Here is a 24,403-nt window from a genome sequence, read left to right on the forward strand (position 1 = left end):
TTCACTGACAACTACGCTCTCATTTGCCGAGCCGATAGTTAGCATAGCCTTCAGCTACGTCATTTGCTATGACCTAGCAAGGCGCCATAGCATTTGATATTGACATTCTAACATGTACCGTCAAGAGCGATGTACACCAATTGTGGATTAAAGTTAAGTATTATATCAACTACGTACTTTATTTGCTACTATTAATTCCCTTAACTGTTCCAGACCTCGCGCCAGTCAGCGTGTAATTAAACGCGTGCATTTCGGCCTCCTCTAGCAACACGGTGTTGGCTCTTCTGCCAACACTACAGTTACTACTAAAAAATAGAAATCATCTTTTATAACCAAGACGAAACGAATACCGGAAAATATCGGTTATTCAGAACTAAAATACCTGTATCGGTTTTAACAGTTCGGGTTTACCCGTCAATACGTCGAGTGCCTCCTCCTTAGTGCATTATCGTTCTGGATATGCTGGCCAACAAGCAGATACAGTGGTGTGGGGATTACCTGTTGTGGTACTGTCTGGTGAGACGTTTCTCTCCCGTCCTCAGGCCTGAACCTGTGTCGACACACTACAACAGGCTCCAAATTTGGAAGTGATGAACCTTGAACTTAATCTTTATTAGAACGCGTGCAGTAAACTTCAGACCACTCTGGCGAGTTGGTCAAGATGCTGCAGTAATTTTGCTTTCGAGTAAAGTATTCTTCTTATCTTGACGAAGCAGTCTGCTGTCTCACTGGTTCGTATAGCTTAACATGTTCACTTGCTAGACAAAATATACAGTAACGTCGTTCCCGTGAGAGTCTAGATCGTTTGTCATGTACACATGCCTGCCCTATTCTGGGTTTGAGGCGGTTCTCCCAGCTCGTCGAAACAAATGTTGTGATCGATCAAAATTTTTGCCTAAGAAATACTATAATACACAAACATTTCACATGTGATTTCGCACAAAACAGTGTTTACACGATTCACAGATAGTTAGCGAACACGACTTTTTTTTTCTTCTGTCGGTATCTGACTTTTGTTGTGGCAGGCAGGATATTCGGCTACAAAACTGAAAGGAAAGTAATTGCCAAATCAGAAATGGGTGATTGCTCATTGGCGACCCGTATCACAGGCTGCGAAAATGTTGCGAAAAACAAGAGGAAGAATTGGAGGCTAAAAAAAATGGTTCAAGTGGCTCTGAACACTATGGGACTTAACTTCTGAGGTCATCAGTCCCCTAGAACTTAGAACTACTTAAACCTAACTAACCTAAGGACATCACACACATCCATGCGGAGGCAGGATTCGAACCTGCGACCGTTGCGGTCGCGAGGTTCCAGACTGTAGCGCCTGGAACCGTTGGAGCCTAAAGATTCTAATGCACTAAATTGTATTTTATTGCTTTCTGGTTCACATATCTTCTGCAATACCGTAAATTTGTAGACCCACTGAATGGTTATTAATTAAAACACTAATTATATGAAGGGAACGGTTCAGTAAATCTGCAACAAGCATGATCCACAGAATTTTGAAAACAGCTGTCTATTGTTTATACCTTGCAGTCTCGAAGTTTCGGTCCAGAGTCTTCTGATCATGCTTGTTTATACACTCCTGGAAATTGAAATAAGAACACCGTGAATTCATTGTCCCAGGAAGGGGAAACTTTATTGACACATTCCTGGGGTCAGATACATCACATGATCACACTGACAGAACCACAGGCACATAGACACAGGCAACAGAGCATGCACAATGTCGGCACTAGTACAGTGTATATCCACCTTTCGCAGCAATGCAGGCTGCTATTCTCCCATGGAGACGATCGTAGAGATGCTGGATGTAGTCCTGTGGAACGGCTTGCCATGCCATTTCCACCTGGCGCCTCAGTTGGACCAGCGTTCGTGCTGGACGTGCAGACCGCGTGAGACGACGCTTCATCCAGTCCCAAACATGCTCAATGGGGGACAGATCCGGAGATCTTGCTGGCCAGGGTAGTTGACTTACACCTTCTAGAGCACGTTGGGTGGCACGGGATACATGCGGACGTGCATTGTCCTGTTGGAACAGCAAGTTCCCTTGCCGGTCTAGGAATGGTAGAACGATGGGTTCGATGACGGTTTGGATGTACCGTGCACTATTCAGTGTCCCCTCGACGATCACCAGTGGTGTACGGCCAGTGTAGGAGATCGCTCCCCACACCATGATGCCAGGTGTTGGCCCTGTGTGCCTCGGTCGTATGCAGTCCTGATTGTGGCGCTCACCTGCACGGCGCCACACACGCATACGACCATCATTGGCACCAAGGCAGAAGCGACTCTCATCGCTGAAGACGACACGTCTCCATTCGTCCCTCCATTCACGCCTGTCGCGACACCACTGGAGGCGGGCTGCACGATGTTGGGGCGTGAGCGGAAGACGGCCTAACGGTGTGCGGGACCGTAGCCCAGCTTCATGGAGACGGTTGCGAATGGTCCTCGCCGATACCCCAGGAGCAACAGTGTCCCTAATTTGCTGGGAAGTGGCGGTGCGGTCCCCTACGGCACTGCGTAGGATCCTACGGTCTTGGCGTGCATCCGTGCGTCGCTGCGGTCCGGTCCCAGGTCGACGGGCACGTGCACCTTCCGCCGACCACTGGCGACAACATCGATGTACTGTGGAGACCTCACGCCCCACGTGTTGAGCAATTCGGCGGTACGTCCACCCGGCCTTCCGCATGCCCACTATACGCCCTCGCTCAAAGTCCGTCAACTGCACATACGGTTCACGTCCACGCTGTCGCGGCATGCTACCAGTGTTAAAGACTGCGATGGAGCTCCGTATGCCACTACAAACTGGCTGACACTGACGGCGGCGGTGCACAAATGCTGCGCAGCTAGCGCCATTCGACGGCCAACACCGCGGTTCCTGGTGTGTCCACTGTGCCGTGCGTGTGATCATTGCTTGTACAGCCCTCTCGCAGTGTCCGGAGCAAGTATGGTGGGTCTGACACACCGGTGTCAATGTGTTCTTTTTCCCATTTCCAGGAGTGTACGTGGAGCTTTCTACAAGACTCCGAAACGAAATATCATGACAGCAAGCTACGGACATCTGGCATTTTCCCTGGATTTTATGGAACAATCAGTACGTCGATAAGGTTTTAAACGTCACAGCTTCATTGCAGACTAAGCAAGCGACCAGTTCTTAGCGGTGGCCGAGCTGGGAGTAAACTTTCTCCGTGGGTGGCGACACGAGATGCGCATGCGCACTGCCTTGTTGACTATCGCAGGGAGAGCGTGATGAGCCGAGTTCAAGTCGTAGCCAAGGAGGGGATGACGCAACGCACCTGCGAACGACCCGCTTAACGGTTGACGCCAACTGCCGCCCAAGCAGCTTGCCACAACCACAAGCTGGACCGCACCCAGCACACGCATTGTCGCCGAGATAACGAGAAATCTTCTAGTCTAGTACAAGTACAGAAGAATATCAAATATTCTCGTGATCACACTGAGGAAAAAGAAACAACTGACAAAAAAAAAAAAAAGCGAAGGACCCATGTGGGGAGGAGGAAACGAAATGAAAGTTAACAGGCTGGGAGAGTAGGTGATGTTAATTCAGTGAATACAAAATAATGTCAAATTTACCAAAAGCTAGGCCGTCTTCGGTTGTTTGCAGATGACGCTGTCGTTTATCGACTAATAAAGTCATCAGAAGATCAAAACAAAGTGCACAACGATTTAGAAAATATATCTGAATGGTGCGAAAAATGGCAGTTGATCCTGAATAACGAAAAGCGTGAGGTTCAAAAAATGGCTCTGAGAACTATGGGACTTAACTTCTGAGGTCATCAGTCCCCTAGAACTTAGAACTACTTTAACCTAACTAACCTAAGGACATCACACACATCCATGCCCGAGGCAGGATTCGAACCTGCGACTGTAGCGGTCGCGCGGTTCCAGAGTGTAGCGCCTAGAACCGCTCGGCCACCCCCGCCGGCAAAAGTGTGAGGTCATCCACATGAGTGCTAAAAGGAACTCGTTAAACGTCGGCTACATGATAAATCAGTCTAATTTAAAAGCCGTAAATTCAACTAAATACCTAGGTATTGCAATTACGAACAACTTAAACTGGAAGGAACACATGGAAAATGTTGTGAGGGAGGCTAACCAAAGACTGCGTTTTATTGGCAGGACACTTAGAAAATGTAACAGACCTACTAAGGAGCCTGTCTACACTACGCTTGTCCTTCCTCTTTTTCGAATACTGCTGCGCGGTGTGCGAAGGACTGACGGAGTACATCGAAAAAGTTCAAAGAAAGGAGGCACGTTTTGTATTATCGAGAAATATGGGAGAGAGTGTCACAGAAATGATACAGGATTTGGGATGGAAATCGTTAAAAGAAAGGCCTTTTTGCGTTGCGACGGAATCTTCTCAAGAAATTCCGATCACCAACTTTCTCCTCCGAATGCGAAAATATTTTGTTGACACCGACCTACATAGGGAGGAACGATCACCACGATAAAATAAGGGAAATCAGAGCTCGTACGGAAAGATACAGGTATTCATTCTTTCCGCGCGCTATACGAGATTGGAATAATAGAGAATTGTGAACTTGGTTCGATGAACCATCTGCCAGGCACTTAATAGTGATTTGGAGAGTATCCGTGTAGATGTAGATGTAGAGCGCTTCAGGGTGGCTCATTAACGCGTCTCGTGGCAAATGTATTTTTAAGACTGTTGGTTTAATGAGTACTGACAATGAAATTCAACATCTCTTTTAATATTTTGATGATGCAAAGAACGGAGGGCAGCTAAGTAAGAAACATGATATTTCTTACCATTATTGCAGCGTTGTGACGTTTAGGACGAAATATCAATTGACAAATTTATATTTCGTTGCCGTTTTATTTAAGCATTAAACATAAAAACACAGAACGGCAATGAATATTACTTATTTTGCTTTTCACTAGAGGATCAATGTCTGATACCAATTTTCGAGTAATGCTAATTCGAAGGCAAGCTCTTAAACTGGTCTGACAGTGAGCTTCTGTGGACAGATTTGCGTAACATATCACCATGTACCCGTCTAAACGACGACATACTCGTAGCAATACACTTGTAAAGTCGTGAAAATTTACACTGAGGGAACCGAAGTCTATGAGACAAACTTTTGCTATGAAACTAATCTCGCAAACGTCGCACCGTGGAGTACAAGTTCTAGCTGTAGCCGAGTTAACAGAATAGCGGACAGGCCGGTATATCCTACTTCTGGGGCACCCTGTCCTCTGCCCACAGTCTCCTGGGCTCCGTACAACTTTCAACGCATTTCCCCTCCGTACAAGTGTCACTCCGTGCTAGAGTGACAAACTCTGCCTAGTTGCGTGCACTGATTCAGTTGGGCATGGAGTCATAAAGCAGCTGTATCCTCTCCTGAACCAAGCTGACGCACAAATGTGGTAATAGGTCCTGGATATTGAAGTTGGGACGGAGTTGGCATCCAAGCTGGTCCCACACGTGTTCTGTCGGGGACACATCTAGGGGTCTTGCTGGTCCGGGAGTATCTCAACATCACTCACAGTTCATAGCGACACGTTCCATATGTGGAAGAGGATTGTTCTGTTAAAAAATGGAATCACAATACTTCCATATAAGATGTAACACATGAGGTTGCAGGATGTCCTTAGCCGTTAGAATTCCCTCAATCACTACGAGCCCTGACCTGAAGACACACCCGATGGCTCCCCGCGTCCTGACGCCATGGGTAGAGGCCGGACAGGATAAGGTGGGCGATGCGCAGTGACCAATTTTCGTCCAAAGCGCTGTCCGCCCCGGTAGCTGAACGGTCAGCGTGACGGACTGCCGTCCTAAGGGGCCCGGGTTCGATTCCCGGCTGGGTCGGGGATTTTCTCCGCTCAGGGACTGGGTGTTGTGTTGTCTTCATCATCATTTCATCCCCATCCGGCGCGCAGGTCGCCCAGTGTGGCGTCGAACGTAATAAGACCTGCACCAAGGCAGCCGGACCTACCCCGTCTGGGGCCTCCCGGCCAATGATGCGAAACGCTCATTTCCATTTGTCCAAAGCGCTGCGCGAGTTCATTCGTTTGTTCGCAAGGGGAGGCCGACAGTGTTTGCAAACTTTCGGCCGCTCGGCGGTGGAGAATCGAAGCACACGTCCTGCAATCTTTCCCAAACTACTTTAGAGAAAGTATTTGGTAAAAAAAATCATTTTTCCATTACTTATAGCTTTAGGTTCATGATGATATGCCCATAATTTCGTTAATGTTCATTGTTACTGTGATATTTACATGAAAGTAAAACACTGAGTGATATTCGAAAAAGTTTGCATTGAAAAATGGAGGTCACTATGATTTTGTGTGTGGTGTACATTACGTAACATGTTGCTGCGTATGAAATTTAGCTAACTAACCGATTTTTTTTTTTTTTTTTTTTTGAGAAAATAGATCTGACGCAGCCATTCATTTGCGATCGCACCGCGCCAGCGATAAAGCCAGAGTGAAATATTCACATTCCTCATATTTCAAATGTTCAAATGTGTGTGAAATCTTATGGCACTTAATTTCTAAGGTCATCAGTCCCTAAGCTTACATACTACTTAACCTAAATTATCCTAAGGACAAACACACACACCCATGCCCGAGGGAGGACTCGAATCTCCCCCGGGAACAGCCGTACAGTCCATGACTGCAGCGCCTTAGACCGCTCGGCTAATCCCACGCGGCCTTCATATTTCATAAGCGGTTTGAGACACAGAAATGACGTTTTGGCAAGTGATAGCAGGGAAGGAGGAGAGTATTTTGCCGTATGTTTATTATGCAAAATTTCATTATCTAACGAGTTATTCCACTAACTACAGACTTTTTCGATGTAAGAATGTAATCTGACGAAACTAGAAATGCTATGGTTTTGTTGTATCAACGTTCGATACCACACTTGTTGGGGTTGCCGTTATCGACCGCGGTCCGTACTGGTATCGTTGGACCCGTGAGTCGCGACCAGCGCCGCTTCGCGGCTTGTATCAACTTTCTAGCGAGCTCTCGTCCACTCCTGCTCGGAACGTCAAGCAGGAAAGTGGCAAAGCCTTCAGCTGATAGGAAGCAACTTCTAACAAGGCGCTTAGTAACGTATGGCCTAAGTGGGGCCTCAATAGCTATCTATTTATAATGATATGTATGCAACCAAGGAGAATCCTGTACAACCAGTTAAGTACAATATATATTATTTTTTCGACTTCTAATTATTTTAGTCGTTGCAGATTCAGACCAGGTTTAGCACCTTATCGACGTTACTGACTAACCTGCTGTGATTTGTATGTTTCTGTTTAGCATTGGCCACCAGTCAACACTGGCGACGACTCGTTCGTCGTCATCATAACAGTTTTTGGAACAACATAAGTGAAAACGTTGCACGTTTATTTTGCACTGACGATTTGCTTCTTTTTCAACTACTGGCCACACTTTTTTTCATTTGGTGCATATTACGCACTATGTTGCTGCAAATGAAATTTAACTGACGTCTTGAATTATCCTTTAGACTTGGGTAGAGGTCTATCTGTCACCAATCTCGAGAAAACTGATCTGACGTAGCACACAAATTTGCGATCGCGCCGCGCCAGCGATAAAGCCAGAGTGAAATATCCACAACATTACTCATATTTCATAAACGTTTTGAGATATGGAAATGAGATACTGCCAAATGACAGCTTGCAAAGAGGAGAGTATTTCGCCATATGATATTACGCAAAACTTCACAATCTAACATGTTATTAAACAAACTGCGGGCTTTTTCGATGAAAGAATGTAATTTTTAAGGGCTATCGATAGCTGATGAAATTAGAAATGCTATGGGGTTTGGAATAACGTAAGTGAAGACATTACACATTTATTTTGTACCAAGGATGTGCTTTTTCATAAGCTACTTTTCCTCCGTTAATCACTTAATAAACCTACTAAACCACTGTTTCAAAATTCTCTCGCAATTACATCCGCACAACATGTTAGTGAGCTAGGACTGTGTAAACTCCGCTGTGTTTGGGCAAAAGGAGTAAATTTTAACAAGACGAGAAGAGAAATGTGTAGATTTTACTCAAAATTCGCCTCTCATGATGCTTCTCTTAAAGTTACAAATGCTTAACAAGACAAGCGAAAATAAATCGCTACATTTTCAGAGGAATTCTTTTCAGATATTAATCAAAACAAAGGTGGCGGATCTTTTTGAATGGTCACAACGCAAGTGTGGGCGTGCAGGGCCTCCATTTAATATTTACAAAAAATGCGAGCGCAGGCCTCAGCTCAGGGCGGCACTTCCCCTCCAGCGCTCCGCAGTCCGCCTCCAGCGCCTGCTCGTAACCCCCACCACTTCCGCCCTCCCCACGCGCGCCCTGCCGCCTGCGCCTCTAGCGGCCGCGGTATTCTGCGAACACCGCTGTGCCTCTCCGGAACACTGGAAGAATGGGACATCTCCGCAGACTGCCGCCATACTCGCCAAAGATCGCCACCCAGGGCCTTGTAGAACCGTTAAACATCGCTAACCACAGTGAGACGCCACCGATCAGCGGTGTATGCTTCCCGGTAATGGCACCAGATGCAGCCATTTGTGGTGTTACCAGCAGTCTATGCAAGGAACGATAATTCTCTAGCCCAGTTGCCGCTGGTCTCCGAAAAATGTTGCGGGGTGTCACAGAACGTCGTAGGCTGTCCATTACTTGTTCTCGGTTGCCATGCGCAAATATGAAGGAATTACGATGCGCTCAGTGCACAACACGGCGATCTTTCCTCTTGGTGGGTAGACGTGGTCGAGTGGTACCTTGAAGACACATATGCCTGCTCTCACGTTCCCATGCAGTGCAACATTAGGCCGCTGTCACATGTGAATGCCCCTCCAATCTGGGTAGTGCACGATTCGACCGGCCGGCCGAATGGAGACCTGCAATGATCCCTCTTCCAAACTCTGCCGTTTGCTGATAATGCTGTCTCACATAAGTATCCGGCAACGTCGTGTCCTTCACACTAATTACTCAACATCTCAAGTTTTTCACGCCCCTGATACGCCACACCAGGCTGCAAGAACACCCCACTCGTACTAAACCTCCAGAAATGTCTCAGTTTAGTCATTGAGTCCGTAGATGGTGGTATAATGGGCGTACAGTATAACTGGCCAAGCTTTCCCCACCCAAGGTTTGCGATAATTAAGCTAGTCCGACCGTGAACTGACTTAGTGAGCTGCCGAGAAGGAATTATTCCTTCCTGTTATGTGCGCCAGCCGCTGTGACCGAGCGGTTCTAGGTGCTTCAGCCTGGAACCGCGCTGCTGCTACGGCCGCAGGTTCAAATCCTGCCTAGGGGCATGGATGTGCGTGATGTCCTTAGGTTAGTTAGCTTTAAGTAGTTCTAAGTCTAGGGGACTGGTGACCTCATAAGTCAAATCCCATAGTGCTTAGAGCCATTTGAACCTGTTATGTGGAGATGCTCTCGCAGTTTTACGTCCCCTTGCAAAGCCGTAGCAGCGCCATCGGGTTCTGAAAGTGCAATACTCCTGTCTATGTTTTACATAATGAAGCGGGAAGAAGTTTTTTGTGCATATAATATTTAATAAATGAAAAGCACCAGTTTGCTTTTGTTCTACAGTATTAATTATTATTGTGTTAACCGATTTTCGTCTTACAAGGCCATCTTCAGATATTTGCTGAGTATTGTCACCAAAGAAGTTACAATGTTTGCAAACAACATTGGAAGAGAAGTAACACGTCTCGACCGAAGCAGAAACATACTGTAAGTAACGTCTTTGACAGTGTGGTGGTAATGCAATGAAACAGTAAAAAATTGAGCTGTGAATAAATAAAGTGGAGTAGACAGGAAAACTTTAACACAAAATAGGATCTATTAATAAACAAAACTAATAAAATTAGTACTTGACAAGGCTACATCAGGAGGCATAAAACATGGAGCGCGATACACAAACCGATTAAAAGAAGAAACAATTATCAGTGCAACTACGGAACACATAAGAAACTTAAGCAATATCAATAAGACAAACAGAAGGAAATAAATGCAGGAAAATGGAGGAGTTTGAGGGAACATGATGCAATCTCTGAGAGCGTGGTGGTACTGCATTTTAACATTAACATTATTTTCAAAACTGTGACTATGTAACAGTTTGCATTAAATAAATGAACCAAGTAAAATATAAACAATATTTGATGAGACAACTACAAGAGGTGTTAAACATGGTCAGTAATACAAGTACCAGTTAAAGGAAAGCCTTAACAATTGAAACTGGAGTCTATATGGAATATATAGACAACTTAATAAAACAAAAGAACTTAACGAATACAGGAAAATGGGAATATGTAGGAACAGACAGTGTGGGAAGTAATGAACAACAGAGATGATTATATGAAGTTTAGGAGAAGAGAAGTGTTGAGCTGTGTCTGGTCATTTAAGATTAGATCTGGACTGTGAGGTAGATGCTTATTAACTTCCAGGCCTTCCAGCAGGTTGAGTTTATGGCCTTTGTTTGCTAAGTGAAGTACGTGGGAAACTGGCTGGTAGTTGTGAGCCTCACTCAGTACATGCTCAGCAAATGCGGAATCTGAATTCTGTGACCTCCATCTGTGTTCATATTCAGCCAGCCTAGGTGCTATGTCTCTGCCTCACTGACCGATGTAAAATTTGCCACATTCAGAACAGGTGATTTTGTCTATCCCACTGTTGGCTAATAACTGCATCTTATCTCTGCTATTAACACACACACTGGGCTGTTGTGTTCTGAACGTAGTAGGAAAGCCTATACTTGCAGGATTTCAGTGCTTTCGCTACAATTTATGATACCTCACCTAGATATGGTAGTGTCCACCATTTCTTGCAGATAGTGGATGGGGAAGCACGTGGGGCATAGAGGAGGGGTACAATTTTCCGTTTTTGTTTCCTGTGCAAGATGTGGTCAATAAGAACGGGACTGTAGCCATTGGCTGTGGCAATAAATTTCGTTGTATCTAACTCTGCTTTAAAATCATCTCTGGACATGGGGATAAATATGAGGCGGTGTACCACTGATTGGAAAGCTGCATGTTTGTGAGCTAGTGAGTAAGAAGATGTTACTATGTCTGTTGTAGTTTTTCTATAAATTTTGAAATAATGTGTGTGTGTACTGATGTCAGTGGTGAGATCTAAGAAGTTTATGCATTTGTTGTCAGTCTCCATTGTGAACTGAATATTTTTATGTTGACTGTTTAGGTTTTTCAAAAACGTGTTGAGATGTTTTGTAGTACCAGTCAATTTACACAGGACTTCATCTATATATCTAAACCAGTATTTGATATTTGCACTCAAAGGTTCTGCTTTTCGAAAATTTTGTTCAAAATTGTCCATAAATATTTCAGCCAACAGTGGACTAAGAGGAGAACCCATAGCTAAGCGATCTAATTTTTTGTAAAGAGTCCCTTGGAACTGGAAACAGTTGTGTGCCAAGCATGTCTGAGTAGCCCGTCTCAAGTCATTCAATTTCACGGGATTGACATTAGACTTGTGCATCAGCATCAGCTCTGTCGGAGTATCAATGCATTCCACCACTGGTATGTTGGAAAACAAACTGCACACATCTGGGGTACTAATTTACCACTGTGTGAGACAGATATACTATTTTTTTTTTTTTTTTACACGGGATGCCATTATTGAGAGTTTATAGAAACACCGTACAATGAACTTGTTCAAACTAATTATAAGGTAGCTATTAACGGTTCGAGAGCATGGTCTACCGCATGATCGAAAGGCATGTTGTCGACGACTGCCGACTACGGCGCACAGTCTGCAACTTGAGTGTACACTCGGTATAGTTCGTATAAGATCGTACATCTTCGATTATGCCAAATTTATTCATTTATTTATTAATGTCAACGTTTCCTGGCATCGTAAAATTACTGAAAGATAGTATTTATGATCCACACACTCCTTAATAAGGTAAGTACTTTAAAGAACCTGAATAGAAACATGAATAGGTTGATGTTAGGTACAGTGCGAATTGATGAATTAGGAGTTTTGGTCAGGTGAGTAGAGGGTTAATAATATAAAATCACGTAGGAGCAACGGCAGGGGTAAATACACTCCTGGAAATGGAAAAAAGAACACATTGACACCGGTGTGTCAGACCCACCATACTTGCTCCAGACACTGCGAGAGGGCTGTACAAGCAATGATCACACGCACGGCACAGCGGACACACCAGGAACCGCGGTGTTGGCCGTCGAATGGCGCTAGCTGCGCAGCGTTTGTGTACCGCCGCCGTCAGTGTCAGCCAGTTTGCCGTGGCATACGGAGCTCCATCGCAGTCTTTAACACTGGTAGCATGCCGCGACAGCGTGGACGTGAACCGTATGTGCAGTTGACGGACTTTGAGCGAGGGCGTATAGTGGGCATGCGGGAGGCCGGGTGGACGTACCGCCGAATTGCTCAACACGTGGGGCGTGAGGTCTCCACAGTACATCGATGTTGTCGCCAGTGGTCGGCGGAAGGTGCACGTGCCCGTCGACCTGGGACCGGACCGCAGCGACGCACGGATGCACGCCAAGACCGTAGGATCCTACGCAGTGCCGTAGGGGACCGCACCGCCACTTCCCAGCAAATTAGGGACACTGTTGCTCCTGGGGTATCGGCGAGGACCATTCGCAACCGTCTCCATGAAGCTGGGCTACGGTCCCGCACACCGTTAGGCCGTCTTCCGCTCGCGCCCCAACATCGTGCAGCCCGCCTCCAGTGGTGTCGCGACAGGCGTGAATGGAGGGACGAATGGAGACGTGTCGTCTTCAGCGATGAGAGTCGCTTCTGCCTTGGTGCCAATGATGGTCGTATGCGTGTTTGGCGCCGTGCAGGTGAGCGCCACAATCAGGACTGCATACGACCGAGGCACACAGGGCCAACACCCGGCATCATGGTGTGGGGAGCGATCTCCTACACTGGCCGTACACCACTGGTGATCGTCGAGGGGACACTGAATAGTGCACGGTACATCCAAACCGTCATCGAACCCATCGTTCTACCATTCCTAGACCGGCAAGGGAACTTGCTGTTCCAACAGGACAATGCACGTCCGCATGTATCCCGTGCCACCCAACGTGCTCTAGAAGGTGTAAGTCAACTACCCTGGCCAGCAAGATCTCCGGATCTGTCCCCCATTGAGCATGTTTGGGACTGGATGAAGCGTCGTCTCACGCGGTCTGCACGTCCAGCACGAACGCTGGTCCAACTGAGGCGCCAGGTGGAAATGCCATGGCAAGCCGTTCCACAGGACTACATCCAGCATCTCTACGATCGTCTCCATGGGAGAATAGCAGCCTGCATTGCTGCGAAAGGTGGATATACACTGTACTAGTGCCGACATTGTGCATGCTCTGTTGCCTGTGTCTATGTGCCTGTGGTTCTGTCAGTGTGATCATGTGATGTATCTGACCCCAGGAATGTGTCAATAAAGTTTCCCCTTCCTGGGACAATGAATTCACGGTGTTCTTATTTCAATTTCCAGGAGTGTATGATAATAAATAGGAATATGAGTAGACTACTAAACAAATCATCATAGTCGTGACAGATATAAAAGCACGACTCCCCACAGTAGTAAAGATATATCAACTTAGTAGTTCCGCAGATAATGAAAAGAATGAAAAAAATGGATGATGAGAGAAAGGAACATATTCAGTTCGTTAACAAAGACGGAAAAGATAATTGAAAAAAGAAATATGATTGTAGGAAGGGGAAGAGAAGGAGAAATAGTAGAAGAGCATGGACTGCCCACACCGTAACTTGATAACTGGTGACGTCTTAGTAAGAATCAAGAAAATGACTGGGTACATGTAAAAGACCTGAAATACTGGAAGGTTAAACATAGGTTACATAATGGTAAGACAGAGAGCTAAACAGTAAAACATTTCCATGAATGGATGTGGTTGACAGAAAGTGCAAAACGGCAGTGCAGGAACAGCTAGAATAGAAATGCAAAGCTTTAGAAGCATGCATGACTAAGAGAAAGATAGATGCACCTATAGAGAAATTAAAGAAACTTTTGCATAAAAGAGAAGCAGCTATATGACTATCAAGGCCTCAGACAGAAAGCTAGTACTAACCAAAAAATGGAAGACAGAGTTGGAAGCAATATTTATAAGGGGTGTAGAAAGAACAGAGACTTGAAGACAATATTATGGAACCAGAAGAGGAAGTGGTTGAAAATGAAATGGCGGATACGATATTGCGAGAATAATTTGACAGATCTGTGTCAAAATAAAGCACCTAAAATAGAAAACATTCCACTGCAGTTATTAAGATCGCCAGGTGAAACAACCACGACAAAACTTGTTCTGCTGGAATGTAGGATATGATACATATGAAATACCCCCAGACACTGAGAATAATGTAATAATGCCAAACCGAAGATGGGAGGTACCGACAGGTGGAAGCATTATCAAACCACCAGTTCAATAAATCATGGTTGCAAAATATTGACCTTGAGGTAGTGGTCCCTGGAGTACTTTAAACAGTTACGCAAAATACCTACAAACACTGTTGGTATGACTATGATTTACTCACGTTTCGTCGAAGTACAATAGGAAATAAACAATTACCGCTGTTCTTTATTGCGAAAAATCGGTTAGTGAGAATGAATTTCCTTGCTATCGCCTGAATTAGGAGGCTTACTGCTTGTTTGGTTTAATTAATTAGTAGAATATTAAGCAGTTGATATAAAGAATGCTTTTTCCAAACTTTATTTTATAGAAAGTCTGCTATCAAGACATTGCTTTTGTTCAATTACTTTATTTATGACTGAACGTTTCTAAAACTGAAGACACTCGTCCTTGCTCTGCACTGCAGTAGAGCTCTGGCAACGTCGTTCTCTATTTATTGGCTGACTGTGTTTTGTGACGTCAGATGCGCAGAGCGAACCTAAACTCGACCGCCGTCGTAAATGACGCGCACTTTAGAAACAATTGAGACGAAATGTAAAAGCGAAAATCGTTCTGATAGCTCAGGTAGTGGACATCTTCTGCTGTTGGCTCTTTGCCTTCCATGTATTTGGGAGGTGGTATATGGACCAAATGTCCAGTAAACATGGGCTCTTAAAGTGCACACCTTAAGACCTATGAGCACTTATTCGTATTTGCTGCTGTAAAATACATCTCTTCTTCTGAGCAAATGCTCGTAGTTGTTAAGGTATGCATCTTAGAATCCATGTTTATTATACAACTTCTTTTTGTTTTGGTCAATACTACCTCTTCCCAAAAATGGAAAGCAAAGGACTAGCAATAGAAGACGTCCACCGTCAGATGCATCAGAACGATTTTCGTTTATAACTTGAGACTCTGTCGCTTCCGAACCAGGGTACCTTGTCTCAAATCGATACATCTATCCTTCTCCATCATACCTGAAAGGCTGTAACATCGACACGGAATCACCCTGTATACAGAATAATAGAAATACTCACAGTAGTCGAATTGGGAGATCAGTTTGAGTTCAGGAGAAGCGTAGGGACACGGGAGGCAATACTGGCCCTAAGACTTACCTTAGAACGAAGACTGAAGAAAGACATCCTTACATTTATAGCATCTGTAGGTTAAAAAAATACTTTTGGCAATGTTGACTGGAATTTATTCACTCCTTGAAATTCTGAAGGTATCAGGAATGAAATATAGGGAGAGAAACGTTGCCTACAGCTTGTACAGACACCTGACTACATTTATAAGGGTTTAAGGACACGAAAAGAATAAAACAGGGTTGCTATCCATCTCCCATGTTATTCATTCTGTACACAGAACAAGCAGTAAAGAAAGTTAATTAGTAATTTGGAAAAGAAATTCAATTTGAAGGGGAAGAAACAAGAACTATGAGACGATGAAATACGGCCGGTTTGGGAACGGGCGCCTATATGTACCGCAGAATTGTCCCACACTTGGCGTAAGTGACTTGTTTGATAACAGATATTCAGTCACGAACCGCCACTTTCTGCTAGAACGGGATATCGTTGCCAAACCGACGTGCAGGTCTATCTTGTCGCGATCTAAGGGTTTTAATCGGCTTCGGCCAATGAAAACGCTAGGCAACAGAATTCGGTTCTGTTCCGCCACGCTTTGTAAGACAAAGTTCGTTCGTCGTACGGTACAGCACGCTGTAGCAAACAGTTTTGCAGACATTTGTCAAGTGCGAACATTAAGGCATTTGCCCAGCAATCATAGGTATTATCGTAACATCGCAGTCGGCCGCAAGCATTGCAATCCATTTCATATAATTGGAAACTATGAGAAAAGTCAAATCAGGTAAAATCGTTTTCTTTGTGCAGGTTTCACCTCCAGAATATCGTATGTTCGTTCGCATTTTACACGAATCAGAACACGTTAATCTGAAGTCGTCTCCATGTTTGGCATGTCGAAACTCAAGTGACTGACAAGTAGATTTTTACACTCATTTCCAAGTTTTTAGGGGCTCTGTAATATTATTTCTTTTGTATATTTATGGCATGGTTCACAAGGAATGTCAGCCATTATTAATCCTACTCGATGTTTATCCAACGGCGTTATGGCAAAAGTGTATAACGATCTACTGGTAAAAGATACTGTTTATCCATTGCATTTAGATTTCGTGGATGCATTAACGCACACCTTTTTCCAGGTATTACCAATACACCCATATGTATTTGCGTTCATGTTAGAATTCTCACATACTTTCATGGGGCGGGGTGGTTTTTGTTTTTGTTTTTGTTTGGACCTGAATTCAGTATTACATGGCACATGCATTCTCTGCTGAAATTTTTTGGTGTTACAAATGATTTTCAGCAAACAAGATAAGTTGAAGCTGACGCTATTATTCTGAGGTTTTCAGCTCCTGAGATCACGTTTCTGCGAACCATTGCATTCACTACACAGACTAAATACTTGTAGGTTATAAGGCAAAGTAGATAACAGACGACAGAGACATTTGTTCTTGCACAAATAGGACTTACGAGGTGCGGTTTTTAACACTTGGAGGTTGTGTTACATGTGTTAAACAGTTTCATTACGTGTTCAGTATGTGTGTTAGTTCCGAGTAACTTTTCCTCTTTTTTTGTAGTGCTTTGTGCGAGCTTGTCATCTTCTGTCGTTAGGGGGAAAGGCAGACTGCGTTATCATTGGGTCACAATCACCTTCAGGTGGCAAATTTCAAGACATAAAATGTGTTCATTACTTTACATGAGCACTCGTAATTTGTTGAGACAGGAGGCAACCCACAATATTAACCGAGTTTTCCGTCGGTGGTTGACAGAACATGACAACAATATAAAACTGGAAACGGCTAACGCTCGGCAAAATATCGGTAGAGTCATAACTTAAACATTACACACTTCCCCCAGCCCAGGCAAATTGAGCAAATAGGTCGTTCCTTTTGCATTATGTGTGGCCTAGGGTGGGCCTTAGGCGGCTTATAAAAGCACCATTTGTTCATGGGCGGTTCCTGAGGAAATCCCAAAATACCCATGATTTTTTGTATAAAAAGTACTAATTGTGGGCATGGCTACTTCTGTAATTTTTATTCATGGCAAATTGTGAAAAATTTTACTACATGTTCTTAAGATGATATTCTCGGTGATCTTCGAAACTTTTTTTAAATCATTCTCCGTTACCGGAATTAGAATTTCGAATTTACCTAGCTTATGCACTTAAAATATGCACGTCATATGTGGTCTCATCCGTAAATCTAGTTTTAACTGACGCAGTGAACACATTTCAAGGGTCCTAGGATCATCGCAAGTGTTGTGAGGTCAACAAACTATGTTTCTAATCGGCATTTTTTCCACCAATAAAATTTTGTAAGACGTCTCTCTGTAACCGGCACTTCACACCCATACAAATACGCCCACAGTGATACTCCACTGACAGACAAATGGGCTAAACTGGTCTTAACACACTTGAAAATATATGAAAATGACTGCCACAAATTATGTAAAACTTGAAAGACTACAAATTCAGTAAAATATTTGTAATAACATTTTTACTGAAACTTCCTGGAAGATTAAAACTGTGTGCCGGATCGAGACTCGAACTCGGGACCTTTGCCTTTCGTGGGCAACTGCTCTACCAGTTGCCCGCAAAAGGCAAATGTCCCGAGTTCGAGTCTCGGTCCGGCACACAGTTTTAATCTGCCAGGAAGTTTCAAAATGAGTAGTGTCTTGAGAAGAGAGAATAAGACGAAAATCAAACGAACCAAAAATAAAACGGGTGATGGAGTGTAGTCGAATTAAATCAGGTGATACTGAGGGAAATAGATTGCGGAATGTGACTCCAAAGGTACTTTATGAGTTTTGCTATTTGGGCATCAATTTAACTGACGATGGCGAGGCGAAGAGGGTATAAAATTGGTAGCAGCAAGAAAAGGATATCTAGAACGTAAGAATTTCGCTGCCATCGAATATAAATTTACGTGTTAGGAAGTTTTTATCTCAAGCAGTCAGTACAAGAGAAGAATACAATCTTTTGAAATGTGCAGTTGTTCTGGGAGACTGCTGAATATAGATGGGGTAATGAATCAATTTGGAGAGAAAATGGGTTTATATCAAATGGTTCAAATGGCTCTGAGCACTATGGGACTTAACTTCTGAGGTCATCAGTCCCCTAGAACTTAGAACTACTTAAACCTAACTAACCTAAGGACATCACACACATCCATGCCCGAGGCAGGATTCGAACCTGCGACCGTAGCGGTCGCGCGGTTCCAGACTGTAGCGCCTAGAACCGCTCGGCCACCCCGGCCGGCGGGTTTATATCACAACGTGACTATAAGAAGGGATGGGTTACAGGAGATATCCTGAGGCATCAAGAAATATTTAATTTGGTCATAGAGGGAAGAATAGGCTGGGAGAGCAAAGCTTGACAACAAGAGACTTGCACCTTCGACTGTGAAGAGCAGCGTCAAACCAGTTACATGAAAATAACGTGACGTATAACCACAGGTCCACCGTTTTACCACATTTGCAAGTAACACCTTCCAAAGCTTCTTTTTTAACATGAAACAAAATTCATTGTGGAATATAATATAAGTGCTTACACCTTACTCGTTTGTTAGCATGAGTAGAGGTACAGGAATGGAAACTTCTGGTCCTGGCTCTGTCAACAACGCATTACTCGCACGCAAACAGCAGGCGAGTTCACGATCCGGGTTTAAGCGGCAGTAAAATCACACGCAAGTCACATGCTGCGGAAGAAAACATTCCACTCGGCCGCGACGAGCGCCTTGCAATAACATCTGTTATGGCTCCACTGAGAATTTGAATCACGTTACTTTTCTAGCGTCCAGTATGGCAGTTGATTTAACTGCTGAAACAGCTGGCTGGCTCTCATCTAATACTTTCCCCTCTTTGGGGAAGTGTGAGGGGGAGTTTGTAGCCTTTCGGCTTTTACTCCCCTGTGTATTTGTGTGTGTGATTATTTCTGTATTTTTTGGTGTCTGTGAAATGTGACGATTGTTCTGTGTGAGTCTGGTACTTGCCTGAGGTTTGGCGAGATAATTGTAGTAATTTGGGTAGGAGCTGGATTTGGGAATGGATATTGGGATTTTCTCTTCGACTTAGTCGTCGAAGATCGTCATGGGGCGATTGTGTTTATCGCGGGACATGTCATACCGACCTATTTTCCTTCTGTTGTAAAAGTTACGAGATTTTTACCATACAATACTAGACAGATATCGTAGCAAAACTGTTCAAAAATCGTTCTTCGAAAGTAGCTTGCAAGTGAACTTTGTCAAATAAGATGCTGGGGAGACAAGGGTGCATTTTCGTACTGCGTTGCGTTATAGGCTGTCGGGGAACAAATCGTAAAAACTAGTTGTGCGACATAAACGGAAGTTGGTAGGTGGGTTTCTACATCTGAAAGACGATACCTGCTCAAAAGTCGCATGAGAATGACGCTAGTAGCGCTGTAACGGTAATACACACACTGCAACGGTAATACACGTGGCAACGGTCGTCAGCCTTGGTTACCTTTGAGATTGGACGTGGTGAGTTATTGTTAGTCAAGAACGCCTTTAAGGCGACAAAGACACCATTATCAGCACTTCAGTGAATTTGAACGAGGTCGTGTAATAGGGCTACGAGAAGCAGGATGTTTTCTTTCCGATATTCCAGAAAGACTTGGCCACTGTACATGACTGCTGACACCTGTAGTCACGAGACTGTACGGTGTCAAGAAGACCGGGCTCCGGAAGACCATGTGGCACTACCAAGACGGAAGATCATCGTGTTCGACGTATGGCTCTGGGCGCATGGTACTGCACAATTTGAGCAGCAGTTGGTAACACCGTGACACAACAAACTGTTACAAATCGGTTTTTCCAAAGGCAGCTCAGAGCCAGAAGCCCTGTAGCGTGCATTTCATTGTCATCAAACCACCGCCATTTGCTACTTCAGTGCTGTCAAGCGAGAACTCGGTGGACAGCACCGGTGCCAGTAATGGCCATGGGTAGGGCTGAAGCAGGCCAGTTGAGGGCCTGCAGCCGGCCGTTGTGGCCGAGCGGTTCTAGGCGCTTCAATCTGGAAACGCGCGACCGCTACGGTCGCGGGTTCGAAGCCTGCCTCGGGCATGGACGTGTGTGATGTCCTTAGGTTAGCTAGGTTTAAGTAGTTCTAAGTTTTACGGGACTTATGACCTCAGATGTTAAGTCCCATAGTGCTCAGAGCCATTTGAACCATTTGAGGGCCTACAACCAACTTGTTTGCACGCTATCGCACAGGACCTACACCTGGAGTTGTGGCCTGGGGTGCGATATCGTATCACAGCAGGAGCATTCGCGTGGTTAATTTACACATCTTGACTGCAAAATTATACGGCATCTTTTGACTCGACATTTAGTGTTCACATTCATGTTTTCCTACGTACCGCTGTTGTAACCCAACGTGCTCTATAGAGTGTCGACATGTTACCTTAGCCTGCTTGATCCGTCTCCAATCGAGCACGGTAATATGAGGGTCAAGGAGTCAAGTCCCTATGCGAAAACATTTTCTTTCTTTCTACTAGGCAGTTACTGGCACTGTTCGGGAATGCTTCTATTCTAATTCTATTAGTCCACCTCCTGCTTCCCCGTCTTTCTGTTCGACCCCTCTGCCCATCTCCTCCCCCCCACCCCTCTCTGCAAGTCTCCTCCTCCCCCTCTCTTTGCCCATCTTCTCCCCTCTCTTTGCCTATCTCCTCCTCTCCTTCTCTCTGTATACCTCGTCCTCTCTCTCTGTCCATCTCCTCCACCCTTCTCTCAGTTCATCTTTGCCTCCACTGTGCATTTCCTCTCTACGTTCTCTGTCCATACCCTCCTCCCATCTCTCCATCCATCTCCTTCTCCCCTTCTTTTAGTCCATCTCCTCCTCCACCTTTCTCTGTCCATCTCCCCCCCTCTCTGTCCATTCCTCCTCCATCCACCTCTGTCTATCTCCTCCTCTTCCATGTCTCTGTTCATTTCCATCTTCCCAACTCTCTCTCCAGCTCCTCCTTCCCCTATATATGTGTCCATCCTCTCCTTCTCCCTCTCTGTCCGACTCTTCCTCTCCCTGTTCTGTCTCCACGTTATCGCACCCCCCCCCCCCCCCTCGGTAGGAGGTGTTGCTAGTTCTTACACCCACAACATTTCTTTCCAGATAGTAATTAACATGTGCACCAAGTTTGATTGAAGTCGAAACAGGAGTTTAGCAAGAGTTATTTATCAGCAGTTTTGCCCACATACGCAAATGTGACATATCTTTAATATATATCACATATATCTGTATACACATTTCACCTCTATCACTAGCGAATTTCGCCCTGCACTTTCGTTCCCATGTACCTCAATGTTTCTGACGTCATATCTCCTGAACTGTGTTTCATAATATGATATAATGTTGTATGTACATGCAGCAGCATATGTTACACTCTCTGTGAAAGGTGTTGCGAACAGATTTAATAGTAAAGGAGTAATAAAGTAAAACGTTACCCGTGATGCGGAAGTTTTGCTGCAAGAACTGCGAAAATATAGTAAGCTATAAACACTTTTCCTTTCATCGTCTATGACCACATGCAAAGTTTGTTGCAAGTCACTAAGTGCGCTCATTCCCAAATACTGGATGAATGAAATCTCTTGGACTACACTTCTTTGTCACCCCCACCCCTTTGTTAGGGCCGGCCGCTGTGGCAGAGCGGTTCTAGGCACTTCAGTCTGGAACCGCGCTGCTGCTCCTGTCGCAGGTTCGAATCCTGCCTCAGGCCTGGATGTATGTGATGTCCTTAGGTTAGCTAGGTTTAAGTAGTTCTACGTCTAGGGGACTGATGACCTCAGATGTTAAGTCCCATAGTGCTTAGAGCCATTTGAACCATTTTGAACCTTTGTTAGGTAGGTGGTTCTTGCCCCCACAGTGATTCTTTCCAGACAGTAAGTGATATGTGAACCAAGTTTTCTCGAAATCGCTCCAATGGTTAAGGAGGAGATGTGGAACGTACATACGTGCATTCATTTTTACAATAGCTATGTAATTTAACGAAAATAAAAGCCGCTGCAAATCGATCGGTCGCGGCACAGTAACCATGGAGCTTGCCGTTGGTGGGGACGCTTGCTTGCCTCAGTGAAACAGATGGCCGTACCACAGGTGCAACCACAATGGAGGGGTATCTGTTGAGAGGCCAGACAAAGGTGTGGTTCCTGAAGAGGGGCAGCAGCCTTTTCAGAAGTTTCAGGGGGAACAGTCTGGATGACTGACTGATTTCGCCTTGTAACATCAGCCAAAACGGCTTTGCTGTGCTGGTACTGCGAACAGCTGAAAGCAAGGAGAAACTACAGCCGTAATGTTTCCCGAGGACTATGGTTAAATGATGATGGCGTCCTCTTGGATAAAATATTCCGGAGGTAAAAAAGTCTCCCATTCGAATCTTCCGGCGGGGACAGAACTGGAGCTCTACGGATCGGAGCGTGGAATGTCAGATCTCTTAATTGGGAAGGTAGATAAGAAAATATAAAAAGGGAAATTGATAGGCTAAATTTAGATACTGTGGGAATTAGTGAAGTTCGGTGGGAGGAGGAACAAGACTTCTGGTCAGGTGAATACAGAGTTATAAATACAAAATAAAATAGGGGTAATGTAGGAGTAGGTTTAGTAATGAATAAAAAAATAGGAACACAGATAAACTACTACGAACAGCATAGTGAAGACAGTATTGTAGCCAAGATAGACATAAACCTCACGCCTACCACAGTAGTACAAGTTTATATGGCAACTAGCTCTACAGATGATGAAGAGATTGAGGAAATGTATGATGCGATAAAAGAAATTATTCAGATAGAGAAGGGAGACGAAAATTTAGTAATCATGGGTGACTGGACTTCGATAGTAGCAAAAGGAAGTGAAGGAAAAATAGTAGGTGAATATGAACTGGCGGGGAGGGAGGGAAAGCAATGAAAAAGGAAGCCACCAGGTAGAATTTTACGCAGAGCATAAATGAATCATAGCTAACACTTCGTTTAAAAATCATGAGAGAAGGTTGTATGCGTGGAAGAGGCCTAGAGACACTGGAACGTTTCAGATACATTATATAATGGTTAGACAGAGATTTAGGAACCAGGTTTTAAATTGTAAGACATTTCCAGGGGCAGATGTGGATTCTGACAACAATTTATTGGTTATGAACTGTAGACTAAAACTGAAGAAACTGCAAAAAAGGCAGGAATTTAAGCAGATGGAACCTAGAAATCCTGAAAGAACTAGAGGCTGCAGAGAGGTTCAGACAGAGCGTTAGGGAACGGTTGACAAGAATAAGAGAAAGAAATACACTGGAAGAAGAATGGAGATAAAATAGAAGGCAGCAGAGGATCAAGTAGGTAAAAAGACGAGGGCTAGCAGAAATCCATGGGTAACAGAAGAGAAATTGAATTTCATTGATGAAACGAGAAAATATAAAAATGCAGTAAATGAAGCAGGCAAAAAGGAATACAAACGTCTCAAAATTAAACCGACAGTAAGTGCAAAATACCTAAGCAGTCCCCTGGGAGTAGACAACATTCCATTAGAACTACTGATAGCCTTGGGAGAGCCAGCCATGACAAAACGTTACCATCTGGTGAGCAAGATGTATCAGACAGGCGAAATACCCTCAGACTTCAAGAAGAATATAATAATTCCAATCCCAAAGAAAGCAGGTGTCGACAGGTGTGAAAATTACTGAACTATTAGTTTAATAAGTCATGGCTGCAAAATACTAACACGAATTCTTTACAGGCAAATGGGAAAACTGGTAGAATTTGAACTCAGGGAAGATCAGTTTGGATTCCGTAGAAATGTTGGAACACGTGAGGCAATACTAACCTTACGACTTATCTTAGAAGAAAGATTAAGAAAAAGCAAACCTTCGTTTCTAGCATTTGTAGACTTAGAGAAAGCTTTTGACAATGTCGACTGGAATACTGTCTTTCAAATTCTA

Source organism: Schistocerca americana, chromosome 2 (assembly GCF_021461395.2).
Source record: "Schistocerca americana isolate TAMUIC-IGC-003095 chromosome 2, iqSchAmer2.1, whole genome shotgun sequence".
NCBI classification, from domain to species: domain Eukaryota; kingdom Metazoa; phylum Arthropoda; class Insecta; order Orthoptera; family Acrididae; genus Schistocerca; species Schistocerca americana.